General features: G+C 46.0%; 1 protein-coding gene across 1 annotated transcript in view; it reads right to left on the reverse strand.

Annotated features, from left to right (window-relative positions):
* The window catches only part of FER1L6 (fer-1 like family member 6), a 777,028-nt gene that overhangs the window by 152,487 nt on the left and 606,527 nt on the right, over positions 1–18,014 (reverse strand). The window lies entirely within an intron of this gene.

Raw genomic sequence — 18,014 nt, forward strand, 5'->3', positions numbered from 1 at the left:
CTATGAAGCAAAGGAATGTGGTATTTCAAGCCAGCAATATAATCAAGGGTCACTTGATATTCCATCACAGTAAATTTATTATGTATACATATACCCCTTAAGTTAGACTATCCTAAAAATATTTAGGCACCATACATGCAAATTTCTAACCAACAGCAACAATCAAAACCTTTAAAACAACTAGTGAGAGGCTCCTCAGCTCTACATGGCAGAAAACATGCACACAACCCGATTAATATATGGGAAGGAGGCATAACAGGGTGGGTAGAGAGCAACCATAACAGTGGATTATAGACAACCCAGTTCTACTAACATAATGCCAACTAGCTTTACGGGAAATCCTACAGCCAGATAAAACCAGGCAAACGCTCCTATATGTGATTCATGTAATTTCTACGAAATTAAATATAGGATGTGATTTATCTGTGGCAGCTGATCTAAGCATAGAAATGTGGGCGTCCCTGGTGGACAGTGCTACTTGCCTTTGCACAGTATCATCTCTTAGTGTACTGGCGATGACACCAGTGGCACATAACAATTGGTAAACACAGCACAGCTAAATGTTTCAGTCTCCAGTCACTGCATTGCTGCAGATTTTCCCACTGTGGAATGGGATTTTTGGTAAATATAGACCTGAGTCGCCTCACCTGTGAGCACGTTAACTTTACATATCTAACACAAAAGCTTATTTTCCTTTACACTGAGGATTCAATAACTACATTTTTGAATTACATCTAGCTAAACATTAAGGGCCACATGTACAACGGTTTTCTAAGGGCGCAAATGCGTTTTAGACCCGTTTGCGCCCGCAAAAAACCTGTGACCCATGTACTAATCCTATTTTGCGAGTCACACATTGATTTGTGACTCGCAAAATAGGATTAGCGACTCGCTATTAGGAAGGGGTGTTCCATGGGCGTCCCTTCCTAACAGCTACTCCAAAAGGTATGTATGAATGTTTTGCAACCACAATGGCGGTCACAAAACACTCGCAGTTTACCACCCTTCTCAGAAGCGTGGTAAAGCACTTACAAACAGGAAGGGGTCCTCAGAGAACCCCTTCCCCTTTATGAATCCATGGGCAAATATTTTTAAGGGCAGGCAGTGGTCCCAGGAACCACTGCCTGCCCTTAAAAAATTAAACTGAAACGTTTCATTTTTATTTTTTAAATGCATCCCGTTTTCCTTTAAGGAAAACGGGCTGCATTAAAAAAACTGCCTTATTAAAAAACAGTCCCAGACATGGAGGTCTGCTGACCCCAGCGGGCCACCATACCTTGGAGTGCCAGCCATTCCCAATATGGTCTAAAATTGCGCCAGCCTCATTAATATGCATGAGGCATGCAATTTGTGACCCTATTGGGAATTGCAAACAGTGTCTCAGACACTGTTATGCATCCCAATTAGCAAGTTGCAAATTGCGAGTCACAAATGCGACGCAATGTGCGACTCGCTAATTGGCGGGTCGTACATCTGGCCCTGAGGGAGCCTAGATTGGCAAAACTCTGCAAATTCGACCATATGCGCAGCTATTCACCCTGGAGATTTGTTTGGATTTTCTTTCATATTTGAGACCGTGATGATTGGGGCCCTAATGGTAATTAATGAGCTGATAAGTTCAATTATCCCAGAAGATCATGGTTGCAAATACTGGTAACAGATTATCAATAAGGGGGTCACGAAAAAATGAAAGTAGATGAGAGCTCATTGTCACCAGTAGTTTAGGGTTCTTGGGAGAGCATGGACCACTATAGTCAGATATGTCCCCGTGATACTATAGAAATAGAAAGTTCAATGCTGTTGGCTTCTATATTCATGTTTTATTATATTTGTGATAATGTGTATTAACACCAGTGCTGTGGTATTAGGGTACTGGGGGAACTAATCTTGAATTTATCTAGCAGTCTTTAAATCCATAGGCGGGTGAAAGCAATGAGTATTTTAAATAGCCCATGCCATACCAAATATATGAACAGCAGGGAGGACATATGCAAAACATTTTTTGTGCAGTATACCTAAATGACTGTTCCAATTATGGGGAGCTTCAATAGATGAGAGACTTCAGTTTACCAGTCATGGAATCCCACTGCATCCGCCTTTCAGACCACAGATATCCTAAAACAATCACTACACTGGGATTCTCTAACAATTAGTAATGGCAAAAAATGTACTTAGCTTAGAAGATTTTACACACAGCTCTGACACATTTGCCCTATTTTATTCCTGGGATCCCGTCCCCAGTAAACAGTTTGCTTCATCCTTAAAGCAGTGAAAAGGATATAGATGCAAACGCCTTGGGCTGCAAACATTTATTTTCATATGAAGGAGAAGATTGCACGTAGGAAACCCATAGTAGTCAATGGATGTATATCGTGACGGCAGTTGCGAGTGTGGGTGAATAGCAAATATAAGAATTCTGGATCGCTGAAGACAGCTGATTGGGAGTGCCTGCTTCTTAAATTCTGATTGAGATTTGCTGTTTGATTAGTTAACCAAATTGTTGCATATGGGGGTCTCTAGTTGGCATTAGTATGCACACTGTCCAAGTAGGGACCCTTACTTCCTGTCAGGGCAAGGAGTTAAACACCCGTGGACTTTTCTCTTGCATGGCAGCGCTGCATTGGAAAAAACAGGCACTCGAAGGGTGCAAAGCATTGATTTTGAAGTCTTTAGCTGCAGGAACCACCTCAAATGTGCACCACTTGGCAGGACAGAACTCCCAGCAGTGTAGTTTAGGGATGCCACTGGTGAAGTCTTTGATGGCCCTGAGACTTCTTAACAGGAGGCAAGCACACACAAGACCTTGGAGAGACTTCATAAGCAGGATACAAAGCAAAGTCCAGTCCTTCTTCTCCAAGACAGAAGCGGAAACTGCAGGCCAACCCAGCAAAGCAACACACAGAAAAGGGGCAGTACTCCTCCTCATAGCTCTTCAGCTCTTTTTCTTAGCAGAGTTTCCTCTTGATCCAGAAGTGTTCTACCAGTCTGGGGTTTCAGGTCCAATACTTATACTCCTTTTGGACTTTGATGTAGCCATACTTCAAAAGGAGAGTCTTTGTAGATCCTACCTTGCCCGGTCTTGGCTCCATACACACTCCGGGAGGTGCCTTGCCATGTCTTGGCTCCAGCCACACTCCAGGGGGGGTGGAGACAGCATTGTGAGAAGCCAGGTACAGCCCTATTCAGGCGTATGTGACAACTCCTTCCACCTCTCTAGCTCACGAAGGCCCATCAACCTGGTGATGGGCAATCAGGATATGCAGGGCACAACTCAACTCACTTTGTGTGAATGTCTAGTGAATGCACAAACAGGACCCTGTCAGTGTAAACCAGACATTGATTCCCCAGGCAGGCAGAGGCACAGGATGGTAAAACAAGAAAGTCATAAAAGTGGCATTTTCGAATACACAATTTAACAAGCATTTACAATGCAACGGTTTCGCCTTTGCAAAAGTTAGAGCTATTGGCATTGTAAATGGCAACCTTTTTATTTATGAGTTGATTTTGAAAACAGATAAATAAATGGCATTGTCATGTACAATGCCAATAGCTTAATCTCTCGCAAATGCCACACACACACCGAGAGCCCCCCCACACAGAGCCCCCCCACACACACAGCCCCCCCCACACACACACCCACACAGAGCCCTCCCCACACACCCACACAGAGCCCTCCCCACACAGAGCCCCCCCCACACAGAGCCCTCTCCACACACACCCACACAGAGCCCCCCACACAGAGCCCTCCCGACACACCCACACAGAGCCCCCCCACACAGAGCCCCCCCACACCATATACGTTTCCGCTCTCAGACCTATCATATGAAAGAACAGAAGTGAAGGTTGGCAACTCTATTGTTTTTAGTAAACTTATACAAGACTCAGCACTGTACATGCTGTGCGCACTTCTCTAAAGTGGAAAAGACACTGGCTTGATGTCTGTAAATGTACCGTGTGTTTTTATGCAGGGGGCGGTCTCTGCCAAATGCTGGTTACTTTGAGGCGAGGGGGGCACAAGGTATCTAGTGTGCAGCCAGAGTTGAGACTGCTGGGCGGGCGGCCCTTGACATGAAAATGAAAGTAAATAAGAAACTCAGGTGATCTGTTCGAGGGACGGCCCCGCTAACGCAAAATGCTACAACGGGGTAGTGGGGGCTCCACACAATCGTGCCAGAGGTCTCAACACAGACTGTTCCAGCCCACACAACCACCCCATCCCCAGGGCTTCATGTTATCCGGTGGGTGCAGGCGGGGCCCACCGGCACTCTTCTTTGGGGACGGAACTCATTGATAGCCATTAGTCTTTGACCCAATGGCGGAAAGAAAGAGGGAGAGCAAGACCGACAACAGTGGCAAAGGGAGAACACACAGATGAAAAGGAACCCAGGCGTGTCCAACCTAGGTGCAGGAAAGCTATACTGGTGGATAAACAGACATGGTGTGACATACAGACTAGACGGCCTTGGCATTTGGCAACCCCGTCATTCTGCAACAAGGCCAGCAACCTTCTTAGAAACATGTAGGCGCTAGGACGTATTCTTCTCCATAATAAAGCACTGCCCACCTCTGACTGAAGCTCCCTAAAGACCAGGCAATAAGTCTCAAAGACTGCACCGATCTTTCAGGTGATGGGCAGGAAATAAAGTGGGGCAGGAAATAAAGCGGCGCACGTTCGGCAAGCACTTGTGTAATTACTCAGCTCCCAGCAGAACATGACCGGTCCGAATGCGTGATTCTACACCTAAATCGAGCTCTAGATCGACCTGGTAAAGATGAAGGGCGCAGTCAGTTCTGCAGGTACACAACGGGTCAATGCAAGGTTCCCGAAGTAATTCTTGAAAAATACACGCACGTGAACGTCGCCTTGATAGACGTCTACATAAGGCAGCTGGGTGCTTTAAATAAGTTTGGCTGGAGCCGTCTCTCTTTCTGAATACTAGTTTTTCATCCCAGCTGAGAGAACTGCACAGACCACTTACCGTCACGCGCCGCTGTCCTGCGCAGTGGCGGTCTCGTCTGTACTGCGCTGCAAGTTTCATGGCAGCGTGGGAACACCGACGGAGCCCCCCCCAACTTCCCAAACACGGGGCGACACCTACCATGAGCGGGGTCCGGGGCCCTCCGCTTCTTCGGACCGGCATTGTGGTGGCTCCCGGCGCACTGTACACAAACGAGAGGCCCGAGGCGGCGAGAGCTACCAGCGAGGACAGGCAGCCGTCCGCCGGCTCCCTTCGCTGCCCCTGGCGGCCCCTGACAGCTCCTGCCGGACAGCAACGAAGTTTCTCCTGAGCGGCCGCCTCCATCCACCATGGAAGGGGGGAGCAGCGCTAACATCGGAGCGCCCTGAAGGCAGTATCACCTGCTAGCCCCTAACGGTACTTGTAAAGCAACATATTACACCGTGATTAAAAGCCAAGAAATGCTGAGTGTTAACAGAATGCTAGCGATGGGCGTTTTCATGCAACGTTTTTCACCGGAACCCCCATTTGGGACAGTTGGTTCGTACCAACCGTAGCTTCAATCACAGAGGAGTTTAGTATGCCCCAAGGCTCGTGTGACTTGGACAGCAGGACTTTACTACTCTTTGTACAAAAATAAACCCTGCAAGGGACAGATCATAAGGGGCAATCCTGCCGACCGTGGGAATATTAGCGCTTCCGTCTTTAAAAAAAAAAAAAAGTTTACATGATAGATCAGAGATTCAAATCACACTCCCCAGGCCAAGAAGCATGCGATTAAAGTATTTTTGTTTGCCTCTCACGCCATACCTGCCAGTTAATGATGACCTCGGATGCATATTTGCCAACACTTAAGAGCTTTCAGTCGGGACACGTAATTATGGGCTGACTGGTATTTAGACAGTTTCAGAGGACAACAAAAGGAAACAAGAAAAATACGACATCATTGAACGAGAATACAAATAAAACAACATGCACTGGCAAAGCCAGTAGGTCTAGCTTGCATTTTGAGTGATAACTAAATCATTAAAAAGCCTGCTACAGTGAAAGCACAAAACACAATAAATTATTACTTGCTGTATACAATGTATCAATGAGGCAGAAACCTTATTGTCTTATTCATTCAGGGTTCTGTTGGGATGGAAACTAGTCCCTCATATGTTGCAATGTAAGCATTCCATATGAGGCGGAATGATGCATAAAACCTTCAATGGCATGAGATGAAAGAGTTGTAGGATCACCTCTGGGTGGAGTTAACGCCCACTACATTTTAAATCATTGCAGCACAAGTCCATATTTAAAAACAAATGGCAACATGGTGTTTATATGCAGAATGAATTGCAAATACTACCCCATATGCTGAAATTTCCTTGTAGCTAGAGTTTTCTTTACAAGGAAAATAGCCGTTTAGGACACTAACATTATAGATCAAACAATGTAACGAGAAGGGGTAGGCGTCCTAGCTCATAAATGGGCCTCAACTCCATGCTGCATCATTGAATCTGCAAATTAAAGGCACAGCTCACTATTGTATCATTGCAGTATGACTTTTCAAATTCTGCCAAATACACGTAGGCGAAGCATAGGGCATTTTCCAAACCATGTATTATTAAAAAAATGAACAGCGCAATCTATCTCGACAGCGCACCCCGCAGCATTTGCTCACTGGACAATTTTCTGTTACAAAAGCGAGAGAGACAGGATGGCACAGGAGAGTCAGTGAGTGAGTGCTGGGTGTGGAGAGGAGACACAGTAGGATGGCGTGCGAGATTAAAGAGGAGGAAGATAGAAGTGAGGGAGTGAGTGCACGAGAGAGAAAGCACAGGCAAAGAAGCAGGTGCGTGAGAAAGGTAGGAGTGCACAAGGAAGAATGAGACAAAATAGACTTCTTAAAGGGAGGCAGGATCTAGAGAGAGAGAGAGAGAGAGAGGACACACCCATGTCATAGGAATGTAGGGAAGGGGAGCAGGGTTTTAGAGAGAGAGAGAAGACACAGAGGTGACATGGGGATACTAAAGAGCAGGCAGCTGAAGGAGAACGGAGGATGAATGGGTGAGTGAGGTGAGGGAGACAGAATGAGAATAGCGCAGAGACCCAGCCCATGCCCCTGTCTTTGTGCCGGTGAAGGAATGTCACATCCCTCGGGTGACACCGCTGTGTGAACAGGTGCCCCTCGTGCCTCTGGGGTCTCTCACGCCACCAGGCAAGAAGAGCTGTGTGTATGTGCATATGCACGTGGGTCATCTCGGGCAGAGGCAGGGTATCCAGCGATGAATAGAAGTGATTAAATTAAGCGCACAGAAGCGGATGATTCCCGGCACCGTCTTTGGTGTAACCTGATTACAGCAAACAGAGACAGAGTATCTATTGGCGAAAATTAATATGGTTAAATATATAGCGCATTGGGGATTTGATCCAATTGCTTTAATGTAATCTAACCTCACAGAAGCTGGCTTTTCAAGGCGCTTCGAAGAATGTGATCTTATGGAGCGCCAGATTTCGAAGGTTAAAAGCAGTGAAAATCATGCAAGGTAATATCGCATACAGAGGTGAAGGCTTTCAGGCACTGAACTGAAGGTTATCACATAGCGCATAGCGGCCAGTACTGTGAGGCACTGAAAGGGAGCTAATCTTAGATAGCCTCACGGACAGCGGGAGGGGGGGGTGGTATGGTGCAGCTGATAGCAGGAGCTGGCATGGGAGGCGAGGCCGCAGTCTAAACAAACCCTGGAGGAGCCCGTAGGCCTCACGGACAGCGGGAGGGGGTGGGGGGGTGGTAGCCTCACGGACAGCGGGAGGGTGGGGTAACGTCACGAACAGGCTCCTGCGCGTTTAGTGAAGCTGGCCACATTATTCCATGCTTCTATTTAGAGGAATATATACAGGGGTTACCTACAGGACGCAGCACTCCAGCAAAGCCACTTACGAGCACATGTGGAATGAAATCAGTTACCACATACAGAGACAACAGGAAGCAAAGAGCAGGCAGACAAGGAGGGAGGGGGCGGGAACGGGGCACAGGACAGCGAGGGGGGGGAGGGCGGGAACGGGGCACAGGACAGCGAGGGGGGGGAGGGCGGGAACGGGGCACAGGACAGCGAGGGGGGGGAGGGCGGGAACGGGGCACAGGACAGCGAGGGGGGGGAGGGCGGGAACGGGGCACAGGACAGCGAGGGGGGGGAGGGCGGGAACGGGGCACAGGACAGCGAGTGGGGGCGGGAACAGCACACGGTCAAAAACAAGCACTCACCCACCTGGACTTCCTCCAACGTCGGTCGGCCGCAGAATGAGAGCAACATGGCGCCGAAAAAAACAAAAACAACTCCGCCCACCGCCGCATGACTCCACAGAGGGAACGCCCAGGGAAAAAATCGAGGGAACGCCCACGAATCTGGTCCGTGAATGACGGACAGATCTCTGTTCCAATGGCTAGCCTCCATTTATGGAGCTAGCCAATGGGACAGGGGGGCGTATTCCATTTTCCTTACTGAAATCAAGAGATTTCTCTGGAGGCGGAGCTAAGAGCTCCGCCCTCCAGCGAAACCTAAAAACCACCTTCACTTAAAGATGTGTTTTCAAATTCTGAGCTCAGAGAGCCCAAACTTCAAATCTCTAGCTTTTCTCAATTGAAGGTTACACTTGTAAGAGGTTACAAGGTAGCTCCAAAAATAGCTCATGGGAGAGCTAGTCGTTGCAATAGTGAAAAACGAAACTGGTAGTATTTCAGTATCAGAACATGTAAAACACACCAATACATGTCCTGCCTTTTACATACTCTGCATACTGCCCATGGGATACCCTGGGCCTAGCTTAGTATGTGGCATAAGGGTGACATACATGACGTAAAAGGGAAGGTTCGGGCCTGGCATGTGGGTGCACTTACCAGCTTGACATGGCAGTTTAAAACTGCACTCACCTACACTGCAATGGAAGGCCTGAGACAAGTTTACATGGCTACTGATGTGGGTGGCACAACCAGAGCTGCAGGCCCACTAGTAGTATTTTATTTGAAGGCCCTGGGCACACATAGTGACCTTACTAGGGACTTACTAGTAAATAAAATATGCCAATCATGGATAACCAATCAGAATCACAATTTACACAGGGAGCACGTGCACTTTAGCACTAATCAGCAATGGTAAAGTGTCCAAAGCATCTAAACCAGCAAAAGAAAAAGTCCCGCATAGCATAAAAAATACAGGAGGACGACATGGGATACCATGCCAAGGATGCCAGGTCTAACACTAATGTTGTGAAAGCACAGAAGCCGGACTAACGGATGCCCTAGACTGAGCCCTATACTTTGTTTTAACAGTTACTATAGTCGTAGTTAAACACTAATCTCTACTGTGCACCAACTATTAACAATTGCTGATACATACGGTCATGGGAAGAATTCTAAATGCTGTATTTATTCAAGTGACCCTATAGATATGCCAAAGAAACACTTAAATCTATACTTTTATCGATAAAAATGTGGAAAGAATGATTAATAATAACAATGTTGTTAAAAAACAATACACATAGAACTTAAAAAATGAGGGGGAAGTTTGCACTGTGAACGCCTTAGCAAGGAAAACCAAGATACCAAAGAGTTAAGGCACATTTTGACGGAGCTTCATCTATTTGAGAAAAGTAAATAGAAAACAAGGGTCATCATTTTTAAAAGAGTGGCAGTGTGAATATTATCAGTGTAAATTCAGTTTGCTAAAGGCTATGTCCATTGAAATAGTGTATTACAAAACACAACAATTTTCTATATATTGGATAAAGTACCCCCTGCCTCACTGAGGAGTTCCATGACTGTATAGAGGAATGAGGCCAAAGGCTGGGTTCTAGGATAAGGACATGGAATCTCTAGTGCAAAATTAAACATGCCAAATAACAGTTAGATATTTTTTTGCAAAAAAGTATTAGAATCAGTCCAATACATCTCATAATGTGTAGAAACCTGCAAAGAGATTCTGTCTTTCCTATAATTACCTAAACTGTAGAAACAATAAAGATGTTGCCATAAATAGCTCTGTTCTTCTTATCACCATTCATCAAGACAAACTGCAGCTTTAATTATGCTCCCTGGCCTGCCTTGCATCCTGGTTCTGGCAGCAGTCCTATTTAGGTCAGAACTCAACTGTAATAAGTGGCTGTTAACCCTTAACGTGCGGCCATTGTCCGACACTGGGAACACAGGCGTAACACAGGCACCCGCAGCCCCCTCCACGTACTTTGCAGGGAGGCCCCCTCAAGGTTTGTTACGCCAGTGACTGGGAAAGGTTATAAACGTCCTTCTGGTGGTTTCCTTTTTTTCCTGAGGCTGGTGCTGCTTTGGAAGAGCTTCCTGAGCTTATTTTTGTTTTGTTTGTAATGACGATCAGCGCGCAGGGCACACTGATGTCATTACATTACAAAAGTTAAAATAAAAGGAGCCGAAGGGCTTGTTTCATTTTCACTGAATCAGTGCTCTGGGGCATATCTCAGCTCTCTGAGCACTGATTCCTATGAGAGAGGTATCTTTGGAGAGGGGTGAAACTTCCCTTTCCAATAGTGCCTCTGCCAGTGGATCCTTGCTGGGGGATCGCCACAGGAGAGCGATTCCCAAGCAGGGATCCACCCACTAGACACCAGGAATAGTGGAGGGGCCCCTTAGGCAAGGGTCTGTGCTCCCTCAGCACATTTGATTATGTCTTTCTGTCCCATCAGGGAGTAGATGTGGCTATTACCCCCAATCTGCCGACGGAGGGGAGGGGGGCAAAAAGCCCCCTAGATACCTGCGACTTTTTTTTACATATAAAAATATTGGGGTGGGGTTTACACACCAGGGCATGACCATGCCCCCACCCCAATATACATGCATCAGTCTTCTGCCCCCACCCCCAGAGAAGCAGATGAGGCGTTTCCCCCAATCTGCCCTCCCGGGGAGGGGGGCAGAAAACCCACTAGACACCATGGATTTTTTCAATATATACAAATATAGGTTTGGATCTGCCCACCAGGGAATGGCCATGCCCCCCACACCAATAAACATGTAACAGTCTTTCTGCCCTCTCTGGGGAGCAGAAAACCCACTAGACACCAGGGATTTGTTTTATATATGTATATGTACATATAAATATAGTGGTGGGGCTGCCCACCAAGCAGGGCCATGCCCCCACCCGAATATACATGCAACAGTCTTTCTGCTACCCCTTGGGGACAGATTGTAACAATTGCCCCCTATCTGCCCTCTAAACACAAGTGACTACATGTATGCAGTATTGTTTTGGGGAAGGAGAGGTCCCCTTAGGCCTGTGCCTGGGCTCTCCTCACCCCAGGGACGACTAGACTTTATGCCACCTGGGTGACAGATAGGGGTATTCACCCCAATCTTCTTTCCCCTTGGGGGACAGAAAGCACAGTAACCATCAGGGATTTCAAAATGCGCCAAAACAAACAAAAGGAGTAGATGGCTTATCCTTTCACCAAGCCACACCCCCACCCCAGAAGGGTCAATGTGAGTCCCCTTGCCAGGGCTCCCATTGACCTGGATTTGATCTGTTCCTGTCGTGAGCACTAGACCCAGCCACACAAGTGGCACAGTGTTTTTTATGGACACAAGTGGGGTAACCCTGGTTAGTAGTCATTTTTGAGGATTCCTGCAGATTCCAGAAGTTTCCATCGAAGAAATGGAAGGAAAAGGTATAATTTCAGGCAGAGTTTGAGGTTTTCATTAATCTCCAGAGATTTTTATTGTTGCCTGAAAATCGCTGGACAAGGAATGTGGCTGCAAGAGCTTTTAAACCAATAATGTACTTGCAAACAAGATGACCCCCCCCCCCCCCATCCCCTCAAATTCAGCACCTGGTACGGTGGCACTGGTCGTACCACTCTAGAGACAGACCTGCTAGTACGGGCGCCCACAAATTCAGAAATGTACAAAAATAAACTGCTCCTAAACTCCATAGCTTGTGCCCATTTCAGAAATCTATAGGTTTCTTGACACCCATTTTTCCCTCTACATATTTCACCATATGAATTGGTCTACACTCAGTACACAAATAAAAACCATTTTACAATGCAGCTCAGTTGTTGGCTCTGGGTACCTTGGGTTCTTGTAGAACCTACAAACCTTATATATCCTCACAACCAAAGGGGTATACCAGACGTAATGGTATATTGCTTTTGTAAATCAGAAATTGTGACAAAAAATTACAGATAGAAACGTTGTCCCAAATGACAATGACTCCCAGCAGGTAAGCGGTTAATGTCATTCTTATTATTGTCTTTTTATTTAAGGAGGTTGTATGTAAACAATGTCCAACCAATATTTTCCAGCTTTAATCTAGATTGCAACTGTAGGTTCTCGCTTGATTTTTTCAATTGGGTTGGCATTGGCATTATTGTGGTCAATGGGCATATCCTAATGACCTAGCTAAACATCTAAATTAGTTCATCCCCTTGTTGAACATTTCTGTAGTTTGTAAAGCCTTAGTTGTAACCACGCCACAAGCAGGCATAATACCAGAAACACAAATCTCACTTTGCAACAACATTCCTGCTATCCATTATTTTTTTTATTTTATTTTTTGCAGAGTTTTATATAGCGCGAACTAGACCCGAACCGAATCAGGTATCGGAGCGCTTTACATATTTTCCAGTTACGTTACATGAGGACACACTTTCATTTTAGGCACAGGGAGATTAAGTGATTTGCCCAGAATCACAGGAGGTTTTGGCGTCGTTACCGAGACTCGAACCCAGACAGGCCCGGACTGGCCGTTGCGGGCACCGGGAAATCCCCCGGTCGGCCGCATGGCTGGGGGCTGGTTTTGGGCCCCAGGGGGCCATTTTTGTTACGGGGCCGTTTTTTGCAGCATAGCTGCAAAAACGGCCCTGTAACAAAATCACCCAAAAACCGGCCCTGGCAAAGAGCGCGGTTGCACCCCCAAACCCCACCCTGGGGGGAGGGGGGCCGGCGAGAACTTTGCAAGGGCCGGTTTCGGTTCCCAGTCCGGCCCTGAACCCAGATCCCCAGGTCCGAGGTCGAGCGCCCTAGTTTATTTTATCCTCCAAAGTAACATGAACAATGCTAGCTTTATAATCTGTTGCAAAAACTAAGACGTTTTCTTAGCATTATTAAGGACACAAAGTTTAATATTTACATTCAGCAAAACCTTTTGAAAGCAATGTAAGGTAATGCTGGAGTTTAGGGTAATCGAATAGGTAAGTAAGTAATATGAAGTCAAGTCAGTTACATCTTGTGATTGGGAAAGATGCAGAACTTTTGTGAACATACTGGGCCTGATTAGGATTGGTGCTCGCAATTCAGCACCTATTCTGACTTTTTGCAGAATAACATGCGTTTTCGTAATTATAGACATTATGTAATGTGGGCTGCTGGTACTGGGGATTCAGGGTCTGGAGAAGGAAAAACGTTAGTTTCAAATAAGTAACAGCTTGAATAAAAAAAAATACAAAACATTAGGGTACGGCTTAATCTGCACCACATTAAGTATATTTACTGCACCGGGTACAGATTGCACGAGTTGTGACCCTAATTACTCTGTACCTTGTTTGACTGGACCAGCACCCGCTCACATGGATGCCATGATGGACAGTCAGCTTGCAAACTTAATTCCAGGAGTGATGTTGTGCGGCTATGACACCTCCCCCCTCAACAGGGTGCTTGACAGGTTCCCTCTACTATTCCCAGAGCCAAGGTGATAAGGTAGGCAGAATGCTCTTTGTAGACTACCTCTGTGGGACCTAAAATCTCTCTAATTTAGTAATTAACGCACCAGCAGTCACGGGCAGGGCTCCTGTTCATGGGGTTCTACCCCAGGCAAATAAAAACTAACTTTGCATAGCTTTTGCTTTAGCCAAAGTTTATATAACACAAACCCACCACTCGGCGCTCAGCGAAATAGTGCACAGTGAGCAAACTGGACCCAGCACGGATCTTAGAGGAGCTGCACCAGAGAGTGGAGGAGTCAAAAGGAGCTGCTGATGAATGGAAGCATGAAGAATCCATAGAGAAGAAAATGGTTCTCTGCTCTGATATTTAATTACAGTTAATGTACGTGCTATTATTTTATTATCATTACTTATTTTAAAGCAGGACAATAGGTATTAGGAGAGCCCATACCTTAAAAGCTGCCCTAAAAAATACTGCGATACCAAAGGGGATGATGGACGGACCATTTGAGCAAATCAAACACTCACCACCAGTCAACTGATCTGGGTTTAATCCATCATCATTCTTTAGCTCACTCCACCACCCCAGTTCAGACATGGCCATTTGCAAATCAGTCTGACCCTGTGCCTCATGAGAACAGTCCAGCCCGAACTGCCAAGCCTGGGAAGGGTATGCCCAGAATTGGGTCCCGTGCTCACTACGCCACTGGAGTTAAGCTATCCTGGCAGATGAAGGCTGATAGCCAGAAACCAGTCCTAGGATGCTTGATTCCGGTGCAGGGAAGACATGGCTTGGCAGTTCGGGCAGGAGTGTTCCCACGAGGCACAGGATCAAGACTGATTTGCATATGGCCATGTCAGAACTGGGGTGGCGTGGCGAGCAAAATAACGATAGCTTAAACCCAGATCTGTGACTGAGGGTGAATGTTTTGCCAATGTGCAACATTCTGTCCATCACCTTGTGTGTTTTGCTGTTCGCCCTATGTGGGAAGGGTATGCCCAGACGTGGTCCCTTGCTCACTACGCCACTGGAGTTAAGCTATCCTGGCAGATGAAGGCTGATAGCCAGAAACCAGTCCTAGGATGCTTGATTCCGGTGCAGGGAAGACATGGCTTGGCAGTTCGGGCAGGAGTGTTCCCACGAGGCACAGGATCAAGACTGATTTGCATATGGCCATGTCTGAACTGGGGTGGCGTGGTGAGCAAAATAACGATGGATGAAACCCAGATCTGTGACTGGGGGTGAATGTTTTGCCAATGTGCAACATTCCGTCCATCACCTTGTGTGTGTTGCTAAAAAATACTGCAGTTTCTTCATGCAGACTTGATGGAAATATAACATAAATAGTCCATTCAGCGCTTCACTGAACTGAAATATAATGGATTATCAGCCCTTAAAGTATAGTTTGGTTCCTAGAATAAAAAATTCCATAGGGACCCATTGAGGTGTGTGAACATGTTTAAGAACTTGTTTCAGTTCCTGTTTCATAAAGGAAAAGTCAAAAAATAAAATAGTTAGCGTTGTATGCTTCTTCTAATAGTTTGCATGGATGTCCTACTTTTAAAGGACTTTCAACCCTTCCCCACTACTCAGGAAGTAGCATGGAAATACGGGCAAATGTAAGATCTCCATGTGTCCTTTTTGTCCTCGTCCTCGTCCTCCGTAGTTTTTTTTTGGGATCAGCCATAGGGTAAGTGTTGGAACTGGCACTTTCTGGTTGGCTGAGGCAATCCCCCAGCCAGGTAGAACCTACCACTCCTTTCAGGTGCAGTTGATTACACACATTGTATAACCTGCTCTCACCCTTGGTTAGCTTGGCACTAAACAGTCAGGCTTACCACAGAGGCAATGTGTAAAGCATTGTAACAGCACACACTCATGATAAATAACGCTAGCATCACAAAAGAGGCTTCACACGTGATGTAAGTAAATAACATTTATATTCAACACACACATAATAATCAACATAACATGAACATTGTGTACTCTGGGCATAAATCACAGTGGGAATTATTTCTAGCAGTACAAGGCCCAACTGTGTTCTAATAACAGCAATATGTACACGTGGGAAAGATTCAATCCTACATCCCCCACAGCACTCTTCAGTGATGCAATATGTTGTCCTGCCCAGGCTCATCCCAGCAATTATTTTAATTCAATGCAAGATATTGTGATGTGTGAGAAATGGCTTGCAATGATGTATAGGAATGTCCCTTCACCACCAATGGCATTTTAAATCAATGAAATATCACTGTGGCACTCTGTACAAGTTCTAGATCCCTTCAGTAAAGGGGAATTTCCTTCGTCGTTTCAAAAGTCCTGCTTCAACCAACTGCCCTCTCCACACCCGGCTTTTCCTGACAACACTGTGGTGCCAGGTAGAATAGTCTACCTGGCACCAAGGTGTTGTCAGGGAAAGCCGGGTGTGGAGAGGGCAGTTGGTTCGCCGTGCTGAGGGCCAGGAAGGAACAAACAAGGAATGAGGAATGAAACAAAGTAGGGGGGTCTCTCAGAGGGAAGAGGCAACCCTTTCATTACAAAGGGGTTGGCCCCAGGTGACATGGTCACAATGGCTAGTGTGCGATGATACGGGTTGCACCAGACCATCTGGTCATGCACAACAAATAGTTGCAAAATCCATATGTTGCTGGAAATTAGTCACAAAGTCCGGTGAACATATTGGTCACACCAGACAATCATGGCACAAAGTCTGGTTTGCACTAATATGAGTTGTACCAGACCGTTACGGTCACATAGACAAAGAGTTGCAGTTCCGTACCTCCCTAGAAACATCCGGTGCACGTCTGGTGCACGTTGATATTGATCCCAACAGACAGTTCAGGTCACACACGCACAGGCACAAGTTCAGCAATACCTCATGAGGCAGAATGAGGCACTACTTTGGTTACACCCCCACCTCCGAGATTTGTAACCAGTGAATCGGACACCGCACACAATGAGCGTGCAGTCAGCATGTGGCACAAGAGAAATGCAGCATGATCAATGAATCAGGCCACTTTGGATCCTGAAACCGGAGAATCCGCTCACCACCAAAACACTTATCCATGCCAAGGTTTCCACAATGTGGGGGGCTACACACCTTCGAGGCCAACAAGACTTCAGGACTCAGCATGAGGCAATCTGGTCCCCAGGTACTATTCTTAGTTCAATGCCCACGCTGCGCTACCACAAGCACATAGGAACACAAGAAAGATTTTGAGCAATGAAATGTACCAGTTTCAGTAGTAGTATTTCTATGCAAATCCTCACAAAGCCACCTTTACCATTCAAAATGGACTGTCACTATGAATCCACTGATAGGGAACATGATGAGACTGTGACATTGCAATCCATGGTTGCAATGGCAGGCTGGACACATATTCAATGGCACCATCGGTGCCGGTGTACCCACCAGCCCGCAGCGGCGAGTTGGACACAAGTTTAGGCACACTATCGGTACAACACACACCCCAGTCTACAATGGCAGGCTAGACATGAATTTGGAGGTACCACCAGGGTCAAGCGAGGGTGCACATACACTTTCCCACTCCACCTACAGTGGGAAAGGGCCCTAATCCTTATGGCCACCACAAGAGTATCAGCCAAACCTGGGAGGAGAAATCAAAACATCTGGGGAAACACAACCTGAAGGTTTCAGGTCTAAGAGTAGGCAAACCTCAAAAACAGTATTTAGAAAATCATTTATAAGGAGCAGCAAATATCTAGGATCTATATGTCCTGTCACTAGATACTTGTCAGGCCTAAAAACATCAAGCTAATTGAAAAAAAAATACATTTGCAAAAGCTTTCAGGAACAAAGAAGATTGGATTTAGATCAAAACAGCTTTCCTTGCCCGATGTTTAGAACAGAAGACAGTACGCACTACTGATCCTGACCACTTGGTTTAACATTTGTACATACCTCTACCTACAGAAGGCACTTATTGTAAAAGGATTGCAGAAGAACCGCTTCTAAGACACCCAATTCTAAAATGCTCTGCCTTTTCTCCTCTGTGGCATTTCACTAGTCTCATTGATTCATGTGGCTCTACTGAAGTAAGTGTTACCTACAAAGGCCTTTTCTCCTCTGTGGCATTTCACTAGTCTCATTGATTCATGTGGCTCTACTGAAGTAAGTGTTACCTACAAAGGTCTACATGCGTATTGTAACTAAAGACATTTTTAGGTAACTGGATCTTTTTTAACATTTTCATGGATCTATGTTTGTTACGTGTACCTGTAGCAGCATATCAATTTGTAGGCCATAAATTCAGTAAATCACAAAAAATGTAATAAATTGTAGTAACAGTACAAACTTAAGAACTATTAAATAAAAAGGTAGCACTGAAATTGCTTCTGGTCCTCTGGGATCCTAATGGGTAAAA

Source organism: Lissotriton helveticus, chromosome 4_1 (genome assembly GCF_964261635.1).
Source record: "Lissotriton helveticus chromosome 4_1, aLisHel1.1, whole genome shotgun sequence".
Lineage (NCBI taxonomy): Eukaryota > Metazoa > Chordata > Amphibia > Caudata > Salamandridae > Lissotriton > Lissotriton helveticus.